At 38.6% G+C, this 26,301-nt stretch overlaps 1 long non-coding RNA gene across 1 annotated transcript; it reads left to right on the top strand.

Moving 5' to 3' along the window:
* The first annotated feature begins 2,949 nt into the window (after positions 1 to 2,949).
* Positions 2,950 to 25,684, top strand: LOC129729980 (uncharacterized). Its single transcript, XR_008728771.1, has 4 exons — positions 2,950 to 3,831; positions 3,894 to 4,745; positions 25,394 to 25,500; positions 25,555 to 25,684. It is a non-coding gene; the product is annotated as an uncharacterized LOC129729980 (long non-coding RNA).
* Positions 25,685 to 26,301: the final 617 nt, after the last annotated feature.

The raw sequence follows: 26,301 nt of genomic DNA, 5'->3' as shown, positions 1-26,301 counted from the left end.
TTTTTAAACATAACAGGCAAATTAATAGTCCGATTGCAAAACAAATCAATAGGGTTATATGGGGCAACTAGACCTTCCATCTGACACTGATTTTATGATAATCGGTCCAGCCATCTCAGAGAAACATGAGTGAGATTCAACAGTCTTCAGAACACGATTCTTTTCATAACTTTTGAACTACATGTTCAATCTTTATAAAATTCAAAACTTAAGAGTTTTTCAGGTAGCCCGTTCGTTTGAGACCAGTTTTGTTCAAATCGGTTGTGTAGTTTTCGAGATAATGATGTTTTATGATTTTTACTATTTGATACATAACCTCGAAACTAAAAATCCGATTACATTGAAATTAAATAGGGTCTTATGAGACAACAAGACCTTTCATTTGCAATTAATTTCATGAGAATCGGTCCAGCCATCTCTGAGAAAAGTGAGTGAGAATAAAAATCTTCACATACACACACACATACACACACATACAGAAAATGCTCAGCTCGTCGAGCTGAGTCGAGTGATATATGCCATTCGGCCCTTTGGAGCACTTTTATATTTTCGGTTTTGCAAGTGATTGCTATACCTTTCTAGGAGAAAGGCAAAAAACATCAGAAAATATTTAAATCTGAAGATAAAAAAACAATAAAAATTGTTGACAAAAACACGAAAAACCAACTCAGTAGGGCGTGGTATATAAATTACGTAACGCTAAAAATCTAGATTTTTAAAAACCCCTCTCCCCTCTCCTTTATGTAACGTTCGACATAACTCCCCCCCCTAAAATTACGTAAAATTAATAGAAACTCTTTTTATGTCTTCTACAAAGTTGTGGGTTTCAATGATGTGCAAATATTCGCTGGTCAAATATATGCTGTGCAATGTTGCCTTCTAGATGCCTCAGTTTTTGGATATTCAACAAAATCGATTCTTGAGGACTAGCCTGATACGAAACGGTGTATATATAAAACAAGAGCAGATGGAAGAAAAAAATTTTCAGTAAAGTTTTTTGTAACGCCATTATCTTATACGGTCAAAAGAAGCTTTCAGGGCAGTATAAATCACGTTCACCTGCGCTTTGAGTTCGAAGATTTTTGGCCTCTCTTCACGCGTACAGTCGTTTGCATCGAAGTCTTCGGAACAACGTAACCAGTCACGAAACATTGTTTCACCTAGAGCAGCATATCCGTTAACTTTCTTTTGTTAACTCTCGATGTGCTTCAGTCGCCTTCTTCTTTTCAAAATCGACAAGCACTTAATGCTGGCGCCATCTATTGACAAATAGCGAGAGCTTAGTTGCTACCAAAAATAAAATTGCATAAAGAAACAGAAATGAACACAAAGGTTGATTAAATATAATTAAAAGATACTAGACAAATTCGAGATTTCTCATCTTCTATCGAAATGGATGGAAACAAATTGTAAATTTGTATACCTAGCGCAACGTTTTCGAACGCAAGAAAATAAGTATTTTTGATGCCAGAGAGAAGTTAATACGCAATGAACCTACAAAGTATCAAAAATAAAAAAAAACAGCATGAGTACAAAAACAGTAAAACATAAAATTTATAATAAAAGAGCGAAGAACAAAATAAACCGGAAAGGCGAGAATTGGGAGTTTTTCGATACCAAACAAGAAAAGATATCAATAAAAATACAAAAACCTGATAAATTCAATTTAATGCCATATTACAGTAGATGAAAACAAAACTCAATTGTACAGAAATAGGTAAGCAAAAAAGAAAAAAAATGCATAAAAGTTGTGATGAACATATTGAAAGAAAAAACAATTCGAAGAACTACCCCACGAAATATTATTTCCATTAAAAAAACATCTACCTATGCTAAAGAGACGAATGACCAAGAGTTTAAGTCACTGTAATTAAATAAATAATATTAATAATCTACCTATACTATTCAAGAAATAGCAAGGAATGTTTTCTGCACTGATTTCTCGATCTAGTATTTCTAGACAATATAACGAGATAATTCTCGGAAAAAAATCTTCCCTTTCACACACCGTCTCACCACTGACTTACAACCCCTGCGAGCGTTAGCAGCGATTTGATTAGCCAACATTAGCAAATCACATCCAGCTCTAAGTGGTTACCACTGCCGCCACCGTCGCTGGAAATCAAACCCAGATTCGCACAAACCAATAGATGTTACTCCGGCTGACCACAGTTCACAGTATTTTCGGTATCGCGAGAGCGGCGGTCGCGTGTTTGCCACCCCACTCTACCGCTTGGGGGCACACTGGCATCGGCGGCAGCTCAATGAAGACCGAATCGATTTGCCCATAAATATCTCAATCTCAATTAATGCTGCTGTTGCTGACACGAAGGCCTCTTGTTCGGATTGGCAATGGCACCAGCATCAGCATCAGCAGCAGTAGCCGCGGCATCAATGACGGCAGCATAATCTCTATCCAATCGCTGCTAGGATTCGAGTGCAACTTTGTATCGAAATTACGAACCCGCGTTTGATCGAACCATTTATCGTCTTCACCCTATCACCGCACCACCGGATTCCGCATTCGCTGTCGATTGAATGGATTATGCAAGTTTGGCGGGCGCGTTTCATGCTGCGCAAGGAGCGACATCAATCAGCGGCGATCTGCTCCGATTGGGTGTGGCAGAATTTAAACTTCCAGGCAGCGTAACAGTAATCAGCCGAAGTGGGGCCATGATGGAAGCGGCAACAGCAATTGTTTTCGACTCGACAGTCCTTCCGCTGCAGGCAATGATCGATTGCGCCGCGCAAATTCTAACCGTTTGGCACGGCAGCTGGAATGATACGGAATTTAATTCCAGGGCGCCGCGATCGGAGATCGTTTTCGTGACGAAATTGGCCAGCTGCGCGGAATTCGAAAGTCAAAACAAGCGCAATGGGGTGGGTTTTGAGATTCAACCCCCGTCTAGGTTATATTTTACATCTTTGTCTAGTAGGCTTCTAAAAATTCACAAGAAAATATTATTGCTACTTTGGCAGTACCTTTTGACCGCGAAAAATTTCCAAAAAAAAACCTGCAATGTCCCGCTTTCAATCCACCTATTCATCAGATTTCATTTCCCCGGACTGCACTGAGGATGATGCTCCGTCGGTAAGTCACCCCGAGAATCATTGCCGGAAATGTGCCCGCCCCTGCCAGTGCATGCGTATTGTGGCTGCAGGACCTAGTTCTGGAGGGTCCAGACGGTCATCTTGCGCTAGTACCACTTCTTGTGTCAGATCGATTCAGCAAATCGACTTTACCGCCGTACCAACGGTTAAAGGTTGCCGCTGCAACTGTCAGTGCTGTGTAACCATGAAGCCGGAACGTCAACCCGAGTGCAAACCTGTTCCAGCTTGCCCTCCGCCTTCAAATTTACGCCCAGTAGTTTGCGTAGAGAAATGTTGTGTTAAAAAACCTAAAGGTGATCCCTGTTGTGCGCTGCATCGAATCCGAACAGCTCAAGCCATCGCACAAAATCCGGACTGTTATCTACCGGTTTCTCACTGCAAACCAAGACCCTGTCCGGTACCTCTGGAGGACTGCAACAGTTGCCTAATGCGGAACGATGATCCTCAATTGCGGCATACCAGAATCCAGCGAGACACTCCGGAAATCGCACCAGGAGGATGTGATGATGAAGGAGGGGCTTGTTCCCGAAACTCCAGTAGGCTACGCTTTGATATGCATGTCAGTAGCAATCGAAATTAAAAGTCTGTCAAGAGAATTTTTTTCTGTAAACCCAAAAAATGTACACGAAAAAGTTAAATAAAAATGATATGTGTAATACGACCTACATGAAGTCCTACCATGGATACAACCCGTGTTACTGTGGTCCAGTCAGTGTTACGGTTAGTTTACTCCTATTGAAGTAAACACTAAAATTTAATTCTTATACATATCTTACTTCTAGAAACCAATAATCTCGGAACATCGTCGCCGTTACCACCAGCAAATGGAGACCACCTTCGCGACGGTTCATGCCGTGTTTGTTAACCGCACCTGTCCGAAACCGATGGATCTCTGCTGCCCCAGTACGGAGTATGGCGAGGGAGTCTGCCTGTCAGGCGAGGCCATTACCCAGAACTGCGAAACATCATGCTACACCTATTGTTACTGAACGAGAGTTACCAAATTGTTCGTACAATAAATGCCAATTTGTGAACTTTCCCAATTTTTCACTAGCTTAATCACCTTCCGCTGAATGAAACCGATCATTAAAGGCCAATCGTAATCGGACACAAAATCAATTAATTATATACGCCCCTAACCGCGTTCGAATCGCTGGGTGAGAGAGAAGCATCCATTTTGAAGGGAAGAAACGGCAGCAAATTTTCGGATTGAATTGGTCGCATCTAATTGTTGCTATCTTTGCTGGTACCGTCCACACGGTTTGCTGGTGCCTACAGTGCGTGGAAGTCCCACCACCAGAAGGACCGATCGAATCCGATCGAGAGGGGGCGAGAAGTGATAGAGCGTTTGCTTTGTTCGATCGACAACGGTGTACCTACGGCGTTGGGAGCGGAGAAAACTGGCGTGGAAGAATTTGGTGATGAGTCGATCTTCTGCGTTCCATTTCACTCTGGATAATGTAAAGCAACCGGAACCGATCGAGTGGGGATGTTAATCAAATATTTAAGTAAGCTTTCTAGTAAAACTGCCTCAATTGGAGACTATTGTCACGGTCACGGATGATTACGATGGGAACTAAGCTAGCGGATCTTAATGCTTTGATCAAATCAGGTGTAACTGAAGCTAAAATTAGGTAAGACTTTTGATATTCTAGAAATCTTGCATCAAGTCATCATTTTTTTCATAGGTTATAATATTATATATTCTTTTTTTTTCAATTTTCATCATCAGACTATAGTTTACGTTTGAATTAGTCGCCCGATTTCTTTTTTATTTGGAGTGTTGTATCATGATCGGCCCAATTTTTCATACACATGCGAGATTGCTCCACTATTTATCAAAAAATTGCTTAAAATATTTTTCCGAGTATCATCCCAAAAACTTCTCCTGTGGTGTTCTAGTAATACTATAAGTATTAGAGTTTTAGAAATCGATTCATTCTCGAACACAATTCACTCTTACGGTTGCTGTTTTTTTTAATTTATTTTATTTTATTTGTTTTTTTTAATTGTTTGTTCCTTTTTCAATTTTATTTCTTAAGTTATTTTTGTTGTATTTTTATTTTATTTGTTTTATCTTTTTTTCTTTTTTTTTTCTCTTTTTTTTCCTTTTTTTCTTTTTTTTCTTGTTTTTCAGTTATGTCGTGTTTTCAAGCGTTGATAATAGAAATGAATTTTCAAAAATTGTAGTATATTTTCCAGTTTCTAGAAACTTCATGTAGATACACTTCCCGCGCGAAATATGATGAAGCTAGTTCTAAAATACTCGATTTTAATATTTAATAGAATTTAATATTGTCACCAAACAAATTTGTGGTCAAGACCAGGGTAGGGAAATGTACTGGTACGCTATAGTATTCACACGACAGCAGCAAGATTTTTGTGATTACCTTTGTGGAATGAAACACTACGGGACAGTAGCCGCTATCGAAGTTTCATACAATCTGCTTTATCTCTTGCTTTTTGTCACGAATTCAATATGAACAACAATTCTCTCGCTCACTTCTTTTTATATTGTTGTCATTGTATAGACAATCTCTGGCTCGTGTGTTATTGACTGTAGCTATCTGTGGTATTTATTGCATTTATTAAGAATTGAAGTGAAATCAATTCACTTAGCGTCAATTTTTATTTGGGCACGAGGACGTTAATTGAATTTGTAAGATTCATGCTTTTATTGTCCTGTTTTTGAATAAATATGCCAAATTTGGATAAGACTTTCGCTACAGCGAACTATTTTCGAATGAAAAAGTTTAGAAGTAGGGATTCAAATTTTCTGGTGTACACGATTGATGATATTTTTCGGCAGTACATACATAGTAACTATTGATTTTCCATCTTATTACTGTGCTAAACTGTCGCATGATTGCCAATTATTGTCATTCGCACAATGCGACAGTCGAGATATCGAAGCGGCTGGAGATCGGCACAAAAGGGAATCGTTAACCATCCGTGTTGGCTTTAAGTCACACGATTCTCTCAAATAGAGAAGCGTACAGTTGAACGCTGCTGTCGCAGTTTGCAAGAGAGGCAACAGTATTTTTCGATACGGTGTCATGCAAAAATGTCAACTGTTCGACACACTGGTCAAGACGCAGAAAGCCAATACCTTCAATGAAGCAGGCTCATAGCAGATTTCAGCACGCGAATTGAGGAGCGCTTGAAGCTTAGCTTAGCTTAGCTAAGTTCTGACTGTACATATCAATGGTTGCTACTCCTTGATGGGTCCGAGCCACTCAAAATGCACAATGAATCAACTGAAATAACGACTGCGACTGGGTAATTACTTCTCACTGTGCATCATTCAATGACCCGACATTTATATACCAATAACGGCGCCTGCCACGTCCTCACAGTTAGGTGGGGATATCGGCTGTTTCGTGCAACACCGGCACAACTCAAAATTTTTCCATTTTGAAATTTTGATGTAAAATGATATCGAATACGGTTAAATTTTATTTCACAAAGACTTGTTTTAAAATTCACAAAACACCTGAGTTAAAAACGAATGTGTCTTTGGAATTCAAATCAAAAACATACTCCAAGTATGGGAAAAAAAGAAATTCGAAGTTGTTCATAGTTTTCGTGGATGTTCTAAAGGTAATTTTAAAAGCTAATTTTCAATCACGTTTATCTTGGAACTGTGAATTTCGGATTGTGCCAGTGCCGCACGAAATCTACAATAAAGAAGGAATGTTAGAATGTAGGCTTTGCTTTGTTAGAGATCAGGTATACATCTGAACCCCTGCAAAGACCACAGAAGGAAGTTTTTGCTAGTGATGTGGGTTTTTGGTCAGGATTAACTTTGATAAGTGATATGACCATGATTTAATTGCATTAATGTAACAATATAGATATGATCATGTACATACAATGTAAGAATAATAATAGTTGAAGAGGTTGTTCATAAGACACGATCGCAGAGGTAACGAAGAATACGACAGCCTGTCTTATGTCAATGTATTTCTTGGAATAGGTTTGGGAATACACTCAATTGGGGTTAATTAATTTAAGTCTCTTTGCTCCAGATGCGGTTTCACTTGCTGCCGTATCCATAACAAGAACGAAATTGAATTGTTTTGAGGCTGTCTTTTGTATCAAGTTGCACTAAGATATCTTAATTTAGGCAGTGGCTACGAAGAGGCTATAGCTAAGGTCAAATAGTGCATTCCCCATCTATGATATAACAGTTCAAATAATTTTCTGTATTTTACGATAGCGTAAATAATTTTACAACTAACTGCTGCAATTCGTGAGACTTGCGCGAAAAATTATGTGATTCAGGCTAACTAGCTCAGGAATTCTTCAGATAAGCTTTGAGGTTAATTGTGTTTGTCAATGCCATTTATTGACAACTGAATAATTTTTTTTCAACATGGCAAATTTTTTATTTAGTTTTGAATGATTTACAGTGATAATTAGATTCTACATGAGATGATTGATTAGCAACTATATATAAAAATTGCAATCGCTATACTGCTAGCCACACACGCTATATAAACATTCACACACACGCTATATAAACATGCACACACACGCTACAAACATACACACACGCTATACAGCTAGCCACACGCTATATAGCAAGCCACACACGCTAGCGACACGCTGCATAGACACGCTATAGACATGCACACGCTATATACCTAGCCACGCACGCTATATAGCATGCCACGCACGCTATGTGCATACAACCTATATATACATACGCTGGATGATGGTGGCTTCTCAAACCACCTGGCGGTGCGAGTCTCTTTCAGTTTCGGGTTGTATTCACCCAACGATATCTGAATTGGATTACCGCTGGTGGTGTCCAACTCAGATCGAAGGGAAGTCGAACTGAAAAAAGGTAGGAACTGCAACTAACCACTACCACCGTCGCTGTTGCCCACTGCTGATCCACTTCGCCTACTGCCATCGGTGTTGATGTCCGCTGCTGCTAGTAAACTGATTTGCTTGAGGAGAAACATTCTCTTATATAGCCCAAAGAGTGCATTCCCGACTCCATTCTGTCGTCCTTTTTAGGGAAAGGCAGCAAGCGACCAATCAAAAGTCGACATTTGCGTTTCGACAATGTTCAACAATTTTCAATATTACAATAGTTTGAACTATCAGATTACAATTTTTTCCAATCGATTGCTGCAAAAATGACAGAAATCGGTTGAAAACTGACTGGGTTTAAAACGTGATATATCAATAATTGTTGTGCTACTTTCTGTGACTGAAAACATGAATTGAAATAAGTTATTACAACAACATTGCAGCGCTTGCACAGACGTGTTGCTTCTTTCTACAACCATTCACCGCATAAACTGCCGGTACCCGTATAACTGTCCCATACTGATTTTGGTCACTTTTGAGTTATTATCGGGAATCGACTTAATTGTTATCATATTTTCTGGAAAAAAATTAAAATTGATAATTTTGTATGGAAAAACATGGAAAAAATACCAAGTTGTTTTTGTCCCATATTGAAAGTACCCGCATTACAGTCCCACTGCATAGTGGTACAAACTGCAAACATATAATTTTGCTCCAGATTAGTGTATATCGGATTATTTTAGGCATATAGAAGTATGTCATTTAATTAACTAGACTAATGTTGTTTTTCTGTAGTACAATCTATGTTGCCAATGATACTGCCGGTTGCTGGTTGAATTTATATGTGATGGGACAAAATATGCGAGTACTTTTGAAAGGTACCCGCATATTTTGTCCCATTCTGTCTTTTTTTTTTCAATGTTATTTAACGAAAAACCAATTCCATCCATGTTCTCAACGATAAACTTGTGCTGTCATGAAACTGTTTTGGTCATTGGTTCTGGATGTAATTGCTGGATATCCCAAAATTCACGGATAATATTAAATCGCCGTTTTCTCAACTGCCGTTCTACGCATACTTGTCCCATGTTCCAAATCATGCAAACGAGAAAAACGATGTTAAAGTTTTAAAGTTTTACAATGCTTTTACGCATTGCGCCAATGTGACAAATGCAGTCACGGGTTTTTAAGCAGTTTTACCTTGCAATAGAGTGTTTTCAATAAATCTAGTTGAATGTTCTGCGGTTTAACGCTCTTTTCCATAAAAATACCCACTGGGACAATAATGCCGAGAAATTTGCCTTCCAATAGGTAATTTCTACGCATATCAGTCCCACCACGTGCATTCGATGTTTCCCAATACAAGGTTCGTTTTGGGGATACAAGGCTGTTTAACTTTTCACGAAAATGATCACGCTAATCGTGTTGTCTTTATAAGCAGGTGATGATAGTCGAGATGAAAGTTTAGTTAATTGAATAAGTATCAGATGACTTACAATTACAAAGGGGAATTGTTTTTTCAGATTGCCCATATTTGAACGTTGTTAGGTTTTCATCACACAAAAGATAGTTCTCATAACTTTCAATTAGTATGAATCTCATGCGTTTATCTTCTTATGCTCGAAAAGGAAAGGCATTAAGATTACAAACCAGCACACAATGTTTAGGTATTCGGAACAAAGATATGAACGTACCGCATTTAAATAATCAAGCAAAGTGATTTTCGGTACCGAATTTCTGACACCCGTAATGTAGCCAAACGTTGTGAGGAGAAGTTTTTATTGCTCTGTAGCACTTCCCAAGTTGTAAATATGAGAATTAGTGATTAGTGGGATCGATTAGAATAGAAAAAATCTAGTGGGACAAATATGTGAAGAAAATCATCGATGGGACAAACAGATTTGGTATGGTTTTTCAAGACTTTCGGAACAAACAATATTATTTTTGAAAGTTTTTCAAAAATATACATAAAAATAGACTCATTGGTGATAAAAAACGAAAATCGACCAAAAGTAACATGGGACAACTATGCGTAGAACGGCAGTCAACATGTTGTTTTTCATTATGGGCCAGTTATCCGGGTACCGGCAGTAAAGTCATCCAAACAAATCATCCACACGTTCACGTATCTACCACAACCACGAACGTTAACATCATAAAGAATGTATGATGAGGATCGGAAAAAACAGCAGGAAAAATAATTCGTACTTATTTTAGTGAATCCATTGGAATTGTTGCATTTCGAGCGTCTCTACAGCCAGCATCAGCAAAAAAACTGATGAACAAAACAACTCACATGTGCTGACGAAAGGCGTGCTACCAGAGCCCTTTCGTCGCTCCCTTCTACAATCATTCGCCACATAAAGTCATCTAAGGCGATGGTGATGTAGTGACCGGCGAGGAAATAAAAGTCCCTTATGAAATCCCGTCAAATTTTCTATGCCCTTCCGTGAGCGAGACCAAAGGTAATGCAACGACGAAAGAGGAGGAGATCTCTACGTTCCTCTTCGAAAGTCGTAAGAGACAGTACCTATGTGGTTCAGCTAGGAAACGGTTTAAGAAATTACAGAACCAAGGCTACGGAGAAGAAGAGGCGCGTATTTTAGCGCGAAATCCATCGGCTATGTCACAAGCAATTACCGCTCAACCGGTGACTGCTAAAAGACCAAGACAGCTGAATACATCATACAGTAGTGATAATAATCCTCTGCCCAAAAGGAAGAGAGATTGCGAACGTCCTACTATATCGGTGAACAGCAGGTTAGAGGCAGTTAGATCCAGTTGGTCTGGGACAAGAAAAGGACCAAGCTTCAGGACTAATGCCCCCGCAACCTACAGCGAAGCCGTTTAGCTTATAAGAATAGGCATTTTACCAAAAAACTACCCTAACACTGACTTTACTACGGTTAATCTGGAACTTATCGAACAGTCCATATTAAATAAAGTAATAGAGCAGAGGAAGGAACGATTGAAGCCTAAATTTGCCAGCTGCAAATTCAAATCCGGATTAATGGTCATTGGCCGTCAAGACTAATACACGGCAAATTGGCTGAAGACCATAATTCCGAATCTAAAACCCTGGGAAACAGCTGATCTAACTGCGGTAGATGAGAAGAGGATACCTAAACCGGAAATCATGTCGGTACTTTTCCCAAAAAGTGCTGCAAACGAAAATAACGCCATTCTGGCGTTAGTGGAAAGCCAGAACGATATAATTACTGATGCCTGGCGAATCTTGAAGCGCAGCACAATCAAAGAACACGCCATACTGGTATTGTCCGTTGATGATACTTCGGCGCGTAAAACTACAAACTGGGGAATGAAATTGAACTTCAAATTCGGGCACATTTTTGCAAGAAAACTTGGGGCTAACCATTGGCTCAGGAATCCTGAATGCGAAGAAGTAGTCGACCCAGGATTGGAACAAATGGAGGAAAACCAAGAAGTAGTCCTCCAACCACGTAGTGAGGGTAGCAGAGAAGCTGAAAAGAAGAATCCTCAACATACAGACAGATGGGTTAACAAAAAACCCAGATCGGATAAAAAAGCCGAACCTGCAGCAAGCAACCCACAGGCGCAGAGGGTACCTGAAAATGTCGGTGAAGGTACCTCTAGAAGATGCCATACAGAGCACAAGGTTCGTCAATCCGATCTGAGGGATCACAATGACCCTGAAAATAAAATAAGCAATGCCTAAAATAATTAAATTTATGCAAGTGAATCTACATCACGCAAAAGGAGCAACAGAGCGGGGGCCTAGTGCGGTTGGTAACGTCTCCGCCAACCACGCTCGACGCCTGGGTTCGAATCCCACCGCCGACATAGGTGTCGATGGTTGTGAGGTGGCGTGATCCACTCACAATTAACCTAAACTGGTCTAGATTCAATCCTAGCCGACACCGGGAGATTTTCTGAGGCGAAAAATCTCTGGGATCACGCCTTCCATCGCATGAGGAAGTAAAGCCGTTGGCGCCGGTCCGTTAATAAACGGGTCGTGAGTTAGGGTCCTGGGTGTGGAGTCGCCTCCCTGGGCGTCGAGGATTGGCCACAACAGTGGCGGAGCTAGACCGACGGAAAATAAGCGAGAGTAAAAAAAAAAAAAAAAACAATACAACTCCAAGTTCCAACGGCCAGAGGAATAACAAAAATTATTGTCGCCTCAGCTTATTTTCCAGGGGAACAAAATGAAGCCCCTCCACACGAAGTTGCGGATTTAATAAACTACTGCAAAAAAAAATAAACTTTTTATCATTGGTTGCGACGCGAACGCCTATCACACCGTATGGGAAAGTGCCAACATAAACAAAAGAGGTGAGTGCCTGTTAGATTACATACTAACTAACAACATTGAGATATGTAATAGAGGTAATAACCCAACCTTCATCAACGCTATACGACAGGAAGTCCTAGACTTAACCCTTTGCTCTGGTCATTAGTTGTTGACGACCTTTTGATAATCCTGATGGAAAGGGGCTCAGAGGTGATCGGTTTTGCTGACGATATAGTAATTATTGTCAGAGGAAAATTCGATTGCGTTATATCCAACCGTATGCAATCGGCCTTAAATTTCGCACTGAAATGGTGCAGGACAGAGGGTTTTTCTATAACTCCTTCGAAAACAACTTTTATTCCCTCCACACGAAGGAGGAAATACACAATAAAGTAATTACGGCTCGATGGCCCTGATCTGAACACATCTACTGAAACTAAGTTTCTAGGAATATGGCTTGATCATAAATTAAACTGGAACACACACATTGAAAATGCAATCAAGAAGGCAACTAGCGCTCTGTGGGTGTGTAGCAGAACCACTGGTAAAAACTGGGGCTTAAAAAATAATTATACCAAGACTCAGCAATGCCTCGCTAGTGTGGTGGCCAAAAACTAATGAAACGGCCGCTCAAACAAAGTTAGGCAAACTACAAAGGCTAGCTTGCGTATTTATTTGCGGAGCTATGAGAAGTACTCCGACGAAATCTTTGGAAGCAATTTGTCATTTCCTTCCACTTCATCAAACGGTGCAACTTGAGGCGGTAAAGAGTGCCCTAAGGCTGACCCGTCACAAAAACTTTCTAGACGAAAATCTAACAGGTCACATCAAAATACTGAAAAATTTTCTTATAAACGAACTTATAGTGAGAAACGAAGACTGGCTGGAAAATAAGCCAAATTTCGACACTCCCTATAAAATCATTGTGACCGAACGGGAATCGTGGGAAACAGGAGGTCCAGCAGTTCGACAGGGCTCAATAATCTTTTACACCGATGGTTCAAAAATAAATAAAGCCACCGGAGCTGGCATCACCGGGCCAGGAATAAATGAATATATCTCTATGGGAAACTGGCCAACAGTCTTTCAAGCTGAAATATACGCAATCATGGAATGTGCATAATCTGTCTAAAGAGAAATTACAGACACGCAAATATCTAAAGCACCCATTTGCAAATCAAAACTAGTGTGGGAATGCATTCTTTCACTTCGGAAGCTAGCACAAAAAACCAGGTTTTACTATACTGGGTACCAGGACACTGCGGAATTGAAGGCAATGAAAAGGCCGACTCACTAGCAAGACAAGGCTTTCTGAAAATTTTATAGGACCAGAACCCTTCTGTGGCGTCTCATCTAGAGCTTTAAAAATAGTCTAGATGAGTGGGAGAGCATGGTCATAAGTAAAAATTGGAATGCTGTATCTGGTTTACGGCAATCAAAAAAATTTATAAAACCAAACTACGCAAAAACCATGGCTACTTAGGCTCAATAAAAAAGACCTAAGTACGATAACAGGACTTTTCACTGGTCACTGTCCGAGTAAGTACCATCTGAAGAAGATGGGCAACCTCAATGACGAGAAATGCCGCTCCTGCGGACTCAAGAATGAAACCTCTGAACACCTACTTTGCGAATGCATAGTAATAATACAACGCAGACTGCGTATCCTCGGTAAAGGATTCCTAAGTCCACCTGAAATCTGGAACGAAAGCCCTTTTCAGATATTACACTTCATTCGAATTGTGATACCTGACTGGGATACACGTGCAAATCAAAATTGGACATCAACTCAAGAATAGTTATGCGCCGAAATTAAATGCACCTCGACTTAGGCGGAGCATACCACAATAGATCTACACCAATGGTCGCAGTGGTTCAGTCTCCTACAGGAAAGAAAGTCATCCAAGCAGATCATTCATACGTTCACACATCTTCTTCCTTACCAAACCCTGAAACCCACTGACAATCACAAACGTTATCGGCAAAAAGTGGAAAAATCAAAATAACGAGATACGACGATACACAGGTCAAAGGAAACAAAAACAATCCAACACGGCCACCCCCGTTTGTCAGTGTATCTACGGGAAATTTCACTTAACGCTAGAAGCAAACGCATAAAAAATGTATTAAAATAGGAAGCATAAAAACACTAGGAAATATCCCGATTTCAATACACACATGAGACCAGAGACGCCAGGTGTTTTTGGCAAATGTCTGCAACCGGAAGCATTCGCTTGAAATCTGGAAAAAATCTATTCGTGGTTCGAAAACTAAGGCGAATTTCTGTAAAAATCTGCACATGTCCTGAAAGTATCTTCGCAAATACGAGAGGAACCCCGACAAAACCCACAAAAACTTCAAACACCTGCGAAACGCTTGAAGTCTCGGAAGTGAAATCAAACGCAATGGAACATATCCTTCTGTATTGAGAGCTTCGTAGCCGCAAGGTTACAGAGTCCGCTTTGATAAGCGAGTGGTCGTGGGTTCGAATCTTAGTAGAATCAGGCCATTTGGTTGTCAAAGGACTTTGAGCATAGGTTTATTCTACATACCCTTCCTTCAAGCTGAATTCTATAGTACTCTTGCTAGGCTGACCAGACGTACCGTTTTGAACGGGACAGTACCGTTTTTTCGACTGTTTTTAACCATACCGTCTTTTTGCCATTTTGTACCGTTTTCAGATACTCCTTGAAAAATCCTAAATAGAGCTTTGCATTGAAATTTCCCCAAACGGAAAATAAGTTTCCAAGCAGCCAGGATTTTCTAATATTACTGAGTACGTTTTGTGCTTTCGCGATTGAAAGTTGATTTGTTTGGTTGGTAAACATTTTCAAAAATCAATCTTATCATGTGTCCCGTTTTTTGAACCCAATTGTCCCGTTTTTATCCCTAGAAAATCTGGTCAGCCTAACCCTTGCTGACTTTCATCCTAACAAAAAAAAGTCCCTATTATAATAGAACTGTTCTGAGTAACGTATAATAGTTCTCTTCAAAGAATTGTTATTATGGCGCGATCTTGGCTGGAGGAACGAGGTTTCGATAAGACTTCTTCCTCTTGACAAAAATATAAGTCCTACTTTTAATAAAACTGACCAGAGGTGAAACATTGATTGCCTCTTCAGGGAATTGTGGTTGTGACGCGGTGTTGGAGGAGGAACGAGGTCTCGATAAGACTCCTTCCTCTTGACAAAATAAGTCCTTCTTATAATAAAACTGATCTCAGAAATATTTGTATAGGCACAAGTAACGAGGTTTCGATATGTCGCCCTCCTCTTGACATAATAAGTCCCTCTTAGAATAACCCTGGCCAGAAAGGAACGTTAGGTGTAGCCTTAGTTCAGGTAATTGTAATTTGGCGATATTGGTAGGATAGAAAAGAGGCTCGGTAAAGTAGAGCAGTAAGCTTGAAACGAAAGGGTAAACTCTCACACACAAGCACGAATATAAATGAAAAGCGTATCATTCACTTCAATAGTGATACTGCCAATAATATATAGTGCGGAGTACAGAAAAGGGCAATGTTACAATAGATCAAAATGTCTCTGGTCGCAGTGATGAGTCCACACAGAGAAAAAAAAGCGAAACGTGATTTTCAAAAAACTTCTTCCGTTGTCATTCAATTTTCAAATCACGAATTAAAGCTGCTCGAAGTCGCTATAATGACAGTTCGCCCATATACCAACTGTCATTGTAGCGATTTCAATTCTTCATTTTAAAATCGAAGAACAATGATTTAAATTTTAAAAAAGTCATGTTTTGCTCAGAAAATTACACTCACATTAAGGTTTTTTACACGGTTTTTACGTGGTTTTTACGCTGGCTTCGGAGTTTTCGCGTTTTTTCTCACACGAACTTCGGCATTTACGTGTTTTTAACGCGGATTTCGGAATTTACGCGGTTGCTTTATACGCAGTTTTTTATAAAAAGTCGTTTTCTACGCGGCATGTTTAATTGGTTTTCCGTGTTTAAATCGCCTATTTAGAATGTCCAGAAAGGTTTCTTAATCCAATGACTGAACATTCACTGATTTCACCTAACCTTTTTATATTTTTCCTTGATATTCAGCTCGATTCGCAGGTGGAAATAACAGAAGAATAACATATATTCTATTACGTGAGTGTTTAGCAGAAATTATTAAAAACCATTGGCAAATAGAGTTTTCCACGCGGATTTAATTTAAGCATTTTTTTCGCGCTTGGGTGCTTTGGGACAGATGAAACTAATAACAGTTCTGAGTACTCGAGCTCTACTTCGAGAAAAAGTATTGACATCATGATTCCACTCACCCCTTTTTACCTTATACGTTCTTGAAGTTATCAAAAAATAAGCTAAAACATGCTATAACTTTGTGAGGAAAAATCCTGGGAATATGTGGTATTCAACAAAAACGTGTGTTTTTTTATGCACAAAGGCTTCTTCAGAACAACGTTTTCTTGTGAAATGCAACTAACAAAAGTTACGAACGAAAAAACTAAATTTTAGGTAACTTTCATATTCATTCATATTCATACTCTGTACCTCTGTACCCAATGAAGATAAGAAATTTGTATGATTAGCGAAGCTTCATATTTTTACACGTTCTAAAACTTTGCCAAATGAACCATTCCGCTATCTCTTAACTCAAAAAAGTTAGTATATTTAATATATGAAAACCTACTGTAACATACACTCGCCGTACTCTAAAATGAGTTTTGGAACAAATGGAACAAATTGGAACAAATGGAACCTACAAGGCGCTATGGAATTAAAATCCACGTTTCGCCTTTTTGGACTACTGTGCACAGGTGGCACAAGCCGAAGACCGCAATTTTCTGGGTAGTAAGAATCGCACGATAAATTGAAAAAAATAAATACGAAGATTTGCAGTGGTGGGCACCATTCCGCTAATTCGCTAATTAGCGACGCTAAAATTCAGTTAGCGATTTAGCGATTTCGCTAATTTTTGAGCTGGTTAGCGAAACTGTTAGCGTCGCTAAAATTTTGGCCTTCGAAACGCTAATCGCTAATTCGCTAAATTTTGTGGAGAAGCGACAATAGAAATATTTGGAAAAACTGTGAATTGCTGATGGCGTACGTAAATTGCTTCGAAAGATGAACATACTTTACTGCGAAAGTTACTTTTGTCAGTTTTTTTACCCTAGAATGGAGTTCCAGTTGTCGTACAAGCCACAGGAGCATTTTGAAGAACAAGCACAAGGTCTAGATTGAATTTTTGGCACACCAAAAACTTTGGTAAATTGCAATGCGCTTGAAATTATGACAACTTTGGTTCTACTTTTTCGATTCAGATAATAATTGAATTTTCATGAAAACATTCCTAAGTGTATCTATTTTCAATGCAAGCTAAATAACTTTTGTTATTCTTGTTTTTACAAAATCAAATATGAATACCGTTTCGTGAACCCCTTACTGTAAATAGCTTTAAAAAGTAATTGTTTTCGTTTGTTTAACGAAAACAGATCAAAGTGGTCCAAATCTTACAAAACACGAGCAATAAATATAGCGATATGACTATTTACATATTAAAAAGTTAGCGATTAGCGAAAGTTCCGCTAATGTGGGTTTATGGTTCAGCGTTTAGCGATTATCGAGCTAAATTTTCCGGTTAGCGGTGCCCACCACTGAAGATTTGCATGCACACTAGCATCATATAGCGGGGGAATTTAGTACTAAGCTGTCCACCGTGCAGAAGCCATTGACCTTCTGAACAAGTTCGTTGAACACCACAACGTCCTAGCAGGTCGGAACCGTGAGATAGAATAAATTAACCTACAGTGAACCTCTCTCCTATAGTGGGCCACCGCCAGATTAACTCAATTTATGCGAAAACTCGAGGGATTTCCAGAATACTTCGAACGGGAAACATCTTATCCAGCCAATATGCATCAGAATCACGAGAAATTTCGATTTGATGTTGAGAAATATTGAGTTAATCTGACAGGCATAGTGGACCAATATAAAACGGTCCCCTAAAGGTTAATTTACCCTAAATGAAGTTTAAAAAATGACAAGTTTTGTGCTCATTAGCGCCACATAGCAGTAAAATTCTGCACTGATTTGGCTATTATACAACAGCCCATGAATTTCTGAAAAAGTTTGCTGAAGGCCGCAATTTTCCAGGTTGTCGTAAATACCCTCCATCCCCCATCAAGTCGAAAGTGCTTAAAGTCTTCAAACCCTTAAATGAAGTTTTTCCGCAAGCAAACGCGAAAGTGAAAAACCCGGCGAGCAATTACTATGCGACGTTTTGACGCACTTTCGAGCTCACTTGATAGAATTCGAAGAAATTATTGATTTTTCCATGTTTTTCCAGTTTGAGCTTTAGAACAATACCTTCTGAAAATCTTATTTTTTCTCCAAAAACCACACAATGTTAGCTAAACACTAAGAGCTGTTTGAACTTTGAGACCGTTACCTATCTAACTTTAAGAGCAGTTCCTGAGTCGAGTGCGTAATGATATTTTCAATATTTTTAGAGCCAAAACGGTTAGTTTGATCGTCATAATTTCTCCGGCAAAGTCGTAGATAGCAAATTCGTCCTTCCGAATGAAATATATACTGTAAAATAATCAAATGCAAATTTTTTTGTTTTGGAAAATTCATCATATTTTTATATTTTATTTCTCCAATTTTTAGCAGCTATAAATGTTTGGCAAATTTCAATATTTATTTTACACTTTTTTTTTAAATCATGCATATTTTTTTCGGAAAGACAAAATTATCGTCTTTCGCACTGATCAAACAAACAGTTCTGGCTCCAAAAGTATTTGTAACCATCAGTACTATTATTACATGATACTGTCTCAAAAATAAGTCGTGTTTCAAAAAACTACAAATAGCATAAAATGATATTTCGAGCCAATAGAAACCTCTGTGTAAAGTTTCAGCCAAATCGAAAATGACAATTACAAATATATTATAATTGGGTCATTTTTAATTGCTCTCATGTGAGATGATTAACAATTTCGTAAATATTTCATTTGGCCCGTTAGATATTAATTTCTTGATAACGGTTGCATTATTTTGGGAAGTTGGACTCTCTTCACTACACGAATATATTACTCTGAAAACATTACGGTTATTAACCAGTAACAAAAAATAATGAATCAGTCAAGTTGATTTACAATTAAGCTCGTTGCAGCCCCGAATGCAAGCTGTGGTTCAATCGCGGTTTGTTTTCGCAATCACCGGGCAACAAAGGATATTAATCATCACTTCAGTCAAACAGTCAAAAGAAAAAAATCAACGCACCGCGCGGATCGCATCACCATTATATCAGCCCGAAGTTGTACAGTGCGATTGTCCGCGGCGATGTTTTATCACACCTCCGCAGATGCGCGATGCACCTCCGGGTCCCACTGGCGGCGAAGGTGAGATTTCAATTTGCTGATTCCTGTCGATTCGAACCCTTTTGTTTGCCGCTTTGTCCAGGCCACGCTCTCGCACACTGTCCACCGAATGCAGGCGATAAATTATACACTTCCTGCATTGAGAGAGCCCAATTCGGCGCACCGTTTTCTGATCCTGACTATCGTTAAAGAATCGCCGCCGCCGCCTCGCGTTTGTGTGCCGATCGCGGTGCGATCGAAAGCCATCTGTAACGGTGTGATTATTTATTGTCCTGGTACTAGTCGTTATGAACTGAACATTCAAGATCGTTTATTTATATTTTTTTTTCTTCCACCAAAATACAATCAACTGCCCCAAGTTTTTATGATCTTCTAAATGTTATGATTGCTACAGAATGTTGTATCCGAATTTATGCTCTGGAAACAACTTTATGGTTGCATAATAAAAATGAGAATGACTTGAGCGCACTAACGAGTTGAATGGTAATGTCGCCAAAATGGGGAGCAAACAAATGTGATTAAAAATCAAATTAACATAAAGATCAACTCGAGTGCTTTATCGCGTCTGTTTCCTACAGCTGCCGGAAATGTGCGACAGGCGAGAATGTCAGAAAAAGGGGTAATTGAGGAAATTCCCACATAAGCGGACACTGCACCTGTCGCAGTGAGCGATTAACTTATTAGATGCCAGTCAAATGTCAGTGGTCGCAGGTCTCTCTCAACTAGCGTATTCTAGCCTCCGGGTTAGAAGGTAAAAAAATTAGAACCAATCCCATCAACACAAGATAGTTTTAATTCAGATTGCTACCAACAAAACTGAGTCTATTCAGGTAATGTGAAATTTGTTTTTCCGCTTTGTCCACCGCAAACAATGCCCGCGATTCATTCGTGGAATCCAGAGGGGAGCGAGAGAAAAAAAACGTGGAAAAACACGATTCTCGTTAGAAAGCCCGATCAGGCGCTCAAAGACATCCATTGAGAACGCGATCGGGCCTGAGCTAATGACGTTCTGATCACCGAATAATTCGGGCAGGCTTATAGGCAAATGCCATTACTGTTCTGTTTACCTCTCGCTTGCTTGTGCTACTGTCGTATAGAACTGCGGATCATTCTACGGACTTCGCGCCATCGCGCGTCGGGTTGTGAGACCAGCAGCAGCACGGCAAACAGTGGAAACCGAAAATTTCATCGCGGCTTATTTCACGCTCATTTCGGGAAAGGCACAGCCACCGTCGTCAAGTGAGCAGAGGGAAGAATGGCACCGTTTTGGGACCCGCGTGGGATGGGCGGACGGATGGCGGTAGGAACGCGTCCCATGGCAAATCGCACCTCATAAACCGGGCGAGGGAGACCGATTGTTGTGGGAAGATTCCTCGGCAGGTTCTAGTGTTGGATCGCTTTTATTTGAAGAGATCAGAGTAAATATTTGTATCACTCTTTGTGAATTAGTTCTCCACGGGTCTTTGAATTGGGACGGTTCGGGTTGGGGTTCAATTCGATTCTAATTACAAGGTTCTTTGAGTGTGAGCTAAGATTTTCAGATTGAAACGATTCTCAAAAAGGACAGCAATCTGGTGAAGTGGGATATGCTGGGACGGTGAGAAAATCAAACCAATTAAGGAAAGTGACGTTACTATATGTGAATTTGATTTTCTAGTGGATTGTTGCTTGATGGTTTCGGTTTTCAACCGAAACTTCTGAGTATGTCTTAGACTAATTTTACACCATGTTATTAAAGGATGATTGAACTTTTTCCGGTTTCTGTTATACGGTTATAATAAGAAGGCTTTTTTTGTTTGATAAATTCAGCTCACTGGTTATATTTTCAAAAAATTATCCAGACTACATATATTTATGTATCTACTAAAATAATTAGTCACCTTAAAAAATGCAATGAGATTAACAAAACAATGTATATGTATTTTTTAAGTTTTCTTGAATAATTCGGACATCATAAAGACCGAAAATTCATAACTCATCAACCTAGAGCTCAAACTGAAAAAAGAAAGATTTAAAATTTTTCTACAATTTCTCTGAATTTTGACTTGAAAAGAAAAGGAGCGTTTATGTAAGCAAATGTAGAAGCGACAAACCCGGCGAGTAATTACTCCACAGTCATTCGACGGGGGCACTACATTTACAGAAATTGTTAAGAAGTTTTAATCTTTCAATTCTTTCCAGTTTGAGCTTTGAAGCAATTTGTTTTTCACTTTTGTCAAACAGTATTATGAATGTACGAGAACATAAATCCTATTTTTTTTTTTTTTCAAAAACGTGTGGATCTTTCATCCATATATTAGTTTGAATACTACGGTGAGAAATGGGTTTTAATTCTACTGGCGTTTGTAGGTTGATGAATTCTATCCGTCGGAAATAACTGCAAAATTTTGAGTTCTGGTCAAAATCAGCCTAGTTCTTCTCTCGAAAGTAATCGGTTGTGATGTGGGGTTTACGCGCTCACAATGCCAATACTTTGGTATATTTTGCGTCGATTATTTCCGTTTTTAGTATTGTTTTTTTTTTTTAATTTGATTTAACAAGTTATACCAAATGAGGAAGTTTACCAAGAGATTTTGCGAGAATGATTGTTCAAATTGAAAAATCATTAAAATGCTGTTATTTACGGTTTCTGTAGATAGTTTGACAATGACAGTGCTATTTTATAATTTGCCTCAGAAGAAAAGGATCTTGAAAGTCGTGTGCAAAGCCACGACCGCAAAGTTAACGTAGAACTACATGAAGCTGTTTGTTACAATTCTTGTATTATTACAATCGAGAGCGACCGCAAGTGATAAGTTCGAAGTAAATTTCTCCTTTACAATAATTCTTCAAATGACAGACACTAAGAGTACTATCAACTATCCTATATCATCATCAATGTTAATAATTTTTCTCCAACACTAATGAAGAGAGTTTTTTTTTCTTCATCTATAGTTTATTTGACACGGCACAAATACAATTCAATGATTAACGGCGCCAATTATATCTGGTAGCTTAATTTCTAAAGTATCTTAATAACTAAAAGCAAATTTTTTATCCTCGCTGCCGACTACGAGCTGAAACTAAATCTTTCTTTAAGCTAGAATATTTTGCATTAAAAGCACAGGATTGCTGTTTGATGGTTTTCATTGCCATAGGTAAGCAGCATATTAAATTAGTTCCGCTGCTGGGCCAAGATATTACGGACTGGCATATTGGGTTGTTTCCATCGGGCATTGAGAGTATCGTGCGGGTCTGATTGCTGTTTCCGGATCCGGGGTCTTAACGTGTTCTTGTCGTTTGGTTGGATGTAGGCGGAAGGGGATAGGACTAAACTGGGGCGTGGATGGATTTCAGGAAAACGTATATAAGGGACATGTAGAATGAAGAGAGTTATCACTCTGAAAATAATGTGGTTGTTCTGAAAAGCTCCGCAGTACCTACCGCTGACGTTGCTATTACAACTACCGCTACTGGGATCCGCTGTAGCTACCGATGCACAATGGTCGGAAAAGGCAATTTGACGAACTTAATTCTTTTGTGCTTAAACGGTTGATGTTAGCCAAAGACAACGTTCAAAAGAATTGATCTCAGAAATATAACGGAAATGTTGATAAGAATTTTTTTTTATCATGGCCTACTATCATGCAAATAAAAAATCCAACTTTTGATACAGAGAAAATACATGAATAGTTTCTTTAGCAAAGTTGTACTTTTCAGAAGTAGTTTCTAGAAGTGTTCTTACTAATTTTGAGAGTATTGTGAGTTATCTGTTTTATAAATTCACAAATCATCGTTCATTAATCAGGTAGTTGGTGCATTTTTGTATAGAAAACCTCATAAACATACATACCTAAAACATCACTCTACTCATTCATTTATGAATTGTCAAGTATCAAAGTTTAACGTTCTTGTAGTACAAGGTCTTAGCTTTAAAAAAAGTATTTAATGATGTGTACCGGTTTGCCTCTTTCTCTTCTATAAGCATTTTAATCTATGAAATAATTTAATGAAAAAACGCTCTAACTCAGTATAGAACGATTGTAGCAACATGTTGTCTTCAAAAGAAACCTGTATTTTTATGTTGGTCATATTTGTCTAGAACATTATGTTCTTGGGAAAAAAATATTCAAGAAGTTATGTTAGAAAAACTAAATTTTAGGGGGTTGACAGCGAAAATGCTTTGTATTTCAGTGAATAGACGTCATAGAAATTGAATATCTTCTGCATAGTTTCATATTTTGAAAAGTTCTATATCTTTGCTAAAGACTATTCATGTATTCATGTATATCAAATGTATATCATGTATTCATATATTCATATATCAAAAACTTCGAAATAGGGTGACCATAAAAAACGACTGTGTTCGATGTATTTAATTTAAAAAAATTCATAACTTTTGTACCAGTTGATTGATTTTCGATATTTTTGGGTAAAATTAAAGGTAATTATGTCTAGTTATGAGAAAAAATACCAAAAAATAAATCTGGATGCTTTTATATGCATAATGTATACAATTATTGAAATTTACGTCTTGTTTTTAAATTGAATTTACTCCAATTTAAAAAATAACATTTCTCTTCAAGTTCCTCCATTTATAGAGTCAAGTATGCCCTTCAAAATGAGACTAAGAGATATTTTTTATGTTTGCCCCAAAATGAATGACAAACAAATGAAAAACGCATATTTTTTGATGAAAAATACCAATAACTTTGAGTAAAATTGAGATATTTACGATGTCAGCATTGCAAATGGTTTCTCTTAAAAAGCTCGAAAAGTCGTTCAAAGACAGTTTTGACAAACAGATGAAACTTGAAATAAAAAAGTTAGAGCGTAAAATATGTTTTTTCAATATAAATCGGTTGTTTTCAAAGATAGAGAAAAACTTTTACAAAGGTATTTAAAATTAATGGAGCTATAACATTGTAGAACAACTTTTCTTCTATCTACAAAGATAAAAAGGTTAGATACTTGATTGCATCGAAAATGTTGGTCACTCTAATTTTTGATAATTTTTCAATGAGCGCTTTATCATATGTACAACTTTGTAGAAGAAAGTTTTTCTCTAAAATGTTGCTATAGAGCTCTAGACCCAAATTTCCCCCTAAATTCGGTTTCTGGACCATTGTGCAATGCAGCTACCGCTAAGCAAAAACTGTTTTCGCATGCACTCCATGCAGTCGAGCAATTTTAGTCGAGTACTCCTACTCGCAAGCAAGAACTCGCGTACTCTTTCACAGTCGCTGAGTAGCAAGGCAAAAGAGTTTTTGTGTGCGGGTGCGGCAACAGCAGCTAACAAGACGGGTACATGAAGAAGTAATAGTGTCTCGAAAGCGTGTGTACAAAAGACTTGAGAAGCGTAGCATATATCTCGTCCTCATGCAAAAAGGAGGAGAAAGGTTTTGTTTCTCGCTCGCTTTGCAACGCTGGTTTATTCTCAGGCATCCCACCACTTACCCTTCCTTTACGCTGTATTCTATGATACCGTTGCGTGACTTCCTATTAACAAAAATTAAGACTCTCTTTTCAATGAAACTGGCCAGAAGGACACACGAGAAAATTTCTCCAGGGAATTATGTTTGGCGTTATTTGACAGGAGGAAGGAGGCTCGGTATAGTAGAGCCGATAGCGTGTAAAAGGAGGGGTAAAATTACATTATACACAAGCACAGAATTAACAATAATCATTATTGCCAATAATGAAAAATGCGGGATACAGCAGACACCCGGTCATATCTGATTTGGTTGCAGTGAGGATGTTCTCAAGGAAAAAACGTGTTTTATTTCATTCTCTGTTTTTATTTTTTTATTTTGTCATATCAATTTTTGACCATTCGTGCTATTTTTCCCTTCGACTATTTTAGCTCAATGACAAACAAAGATCGTTGCAGTTTCCTACGGCGCTCCAGAGTATCTAAGCCTAGTCGGCAACTATCAGGATACGAAGCCAAGTTATCGGGGTTTCTCCAGGGTAAGTTCCATTTTGCCACACGAATAAACCAGTTTTCAACACGTTCGATCCTAGGTTCCACGTGACCTGCTAGGGGCTACATACAATGGCAGAAGCAGTCAACGCTACTTCGCAAATCGATGCTGATCGACTATTTCCGATTTCACTGAAACTTTGCACGGTAGTCTCTTTTTGATAAAGAAGTCATTTTATATTATCAGTTGTTTATTGTTCCATCACTGGTCGTGAGTTGCTTTATCCTAAGTTGCACAAGTCATGATCTGTATGGATTGCGAATAAACTTGAACGCTTTTTATATGCTTGTCCTAGCAGCAGAGGGGCGGTGCGGTGAAAGGGAAAGTGCGGTAGGAGGGCTGCAGTTGAGTTGAGTGAGAGTAGGAGAGTTGACAGTGTCATTAATTCTCTTTTTTGACAAAAGAATCGCGATCATTAGTCAAATGGTTATGAATAAACCCAATCGATTCGCTTGATACATACTGTACGAATAACTTCATATAACGAGTTATTCACATTGAGAACCAAAGCTGCAATCTGTCAAAATGGTAATATGGTAAGGTGAATTTTGAGGAAAATAAACCAAGGAATCCAGAAAAAATATTGTTTTGCCCGAAAGTGTTGCCAGTCAGATTATTTTTGTATTTTAAAATAAAATTTGCATTTTTCTGCCAATGCAGCTAATTTTATTTTGAATTTGACGGTTTCATCGTGTTTCTCAGAAAATTTTACGTAAGAAGCACTTACCACTCCGTGGTAATACGAGCTTATCTTGAGATATAACATTTTAAGGGGTTATATACCTTT

Source organism: Wyeomyia smithii, chromosome 3 (genome assembly GCF_029784165.1).
Source record: "Wyeomyia smithii strain HCP4-BCI-WySm-NY-G18 chromosome 3, ASM2978416v1, whole genome shotgun sequence".
NCBI lineage: Eukaryota > Metazoa > Arthropoda > Insecta > Diptera > Culicidae > Wyeomyia > Wyeomyia smithii.
This window is presented reverse-complemented; position numbering and strand designations above follow the sequence as displayed.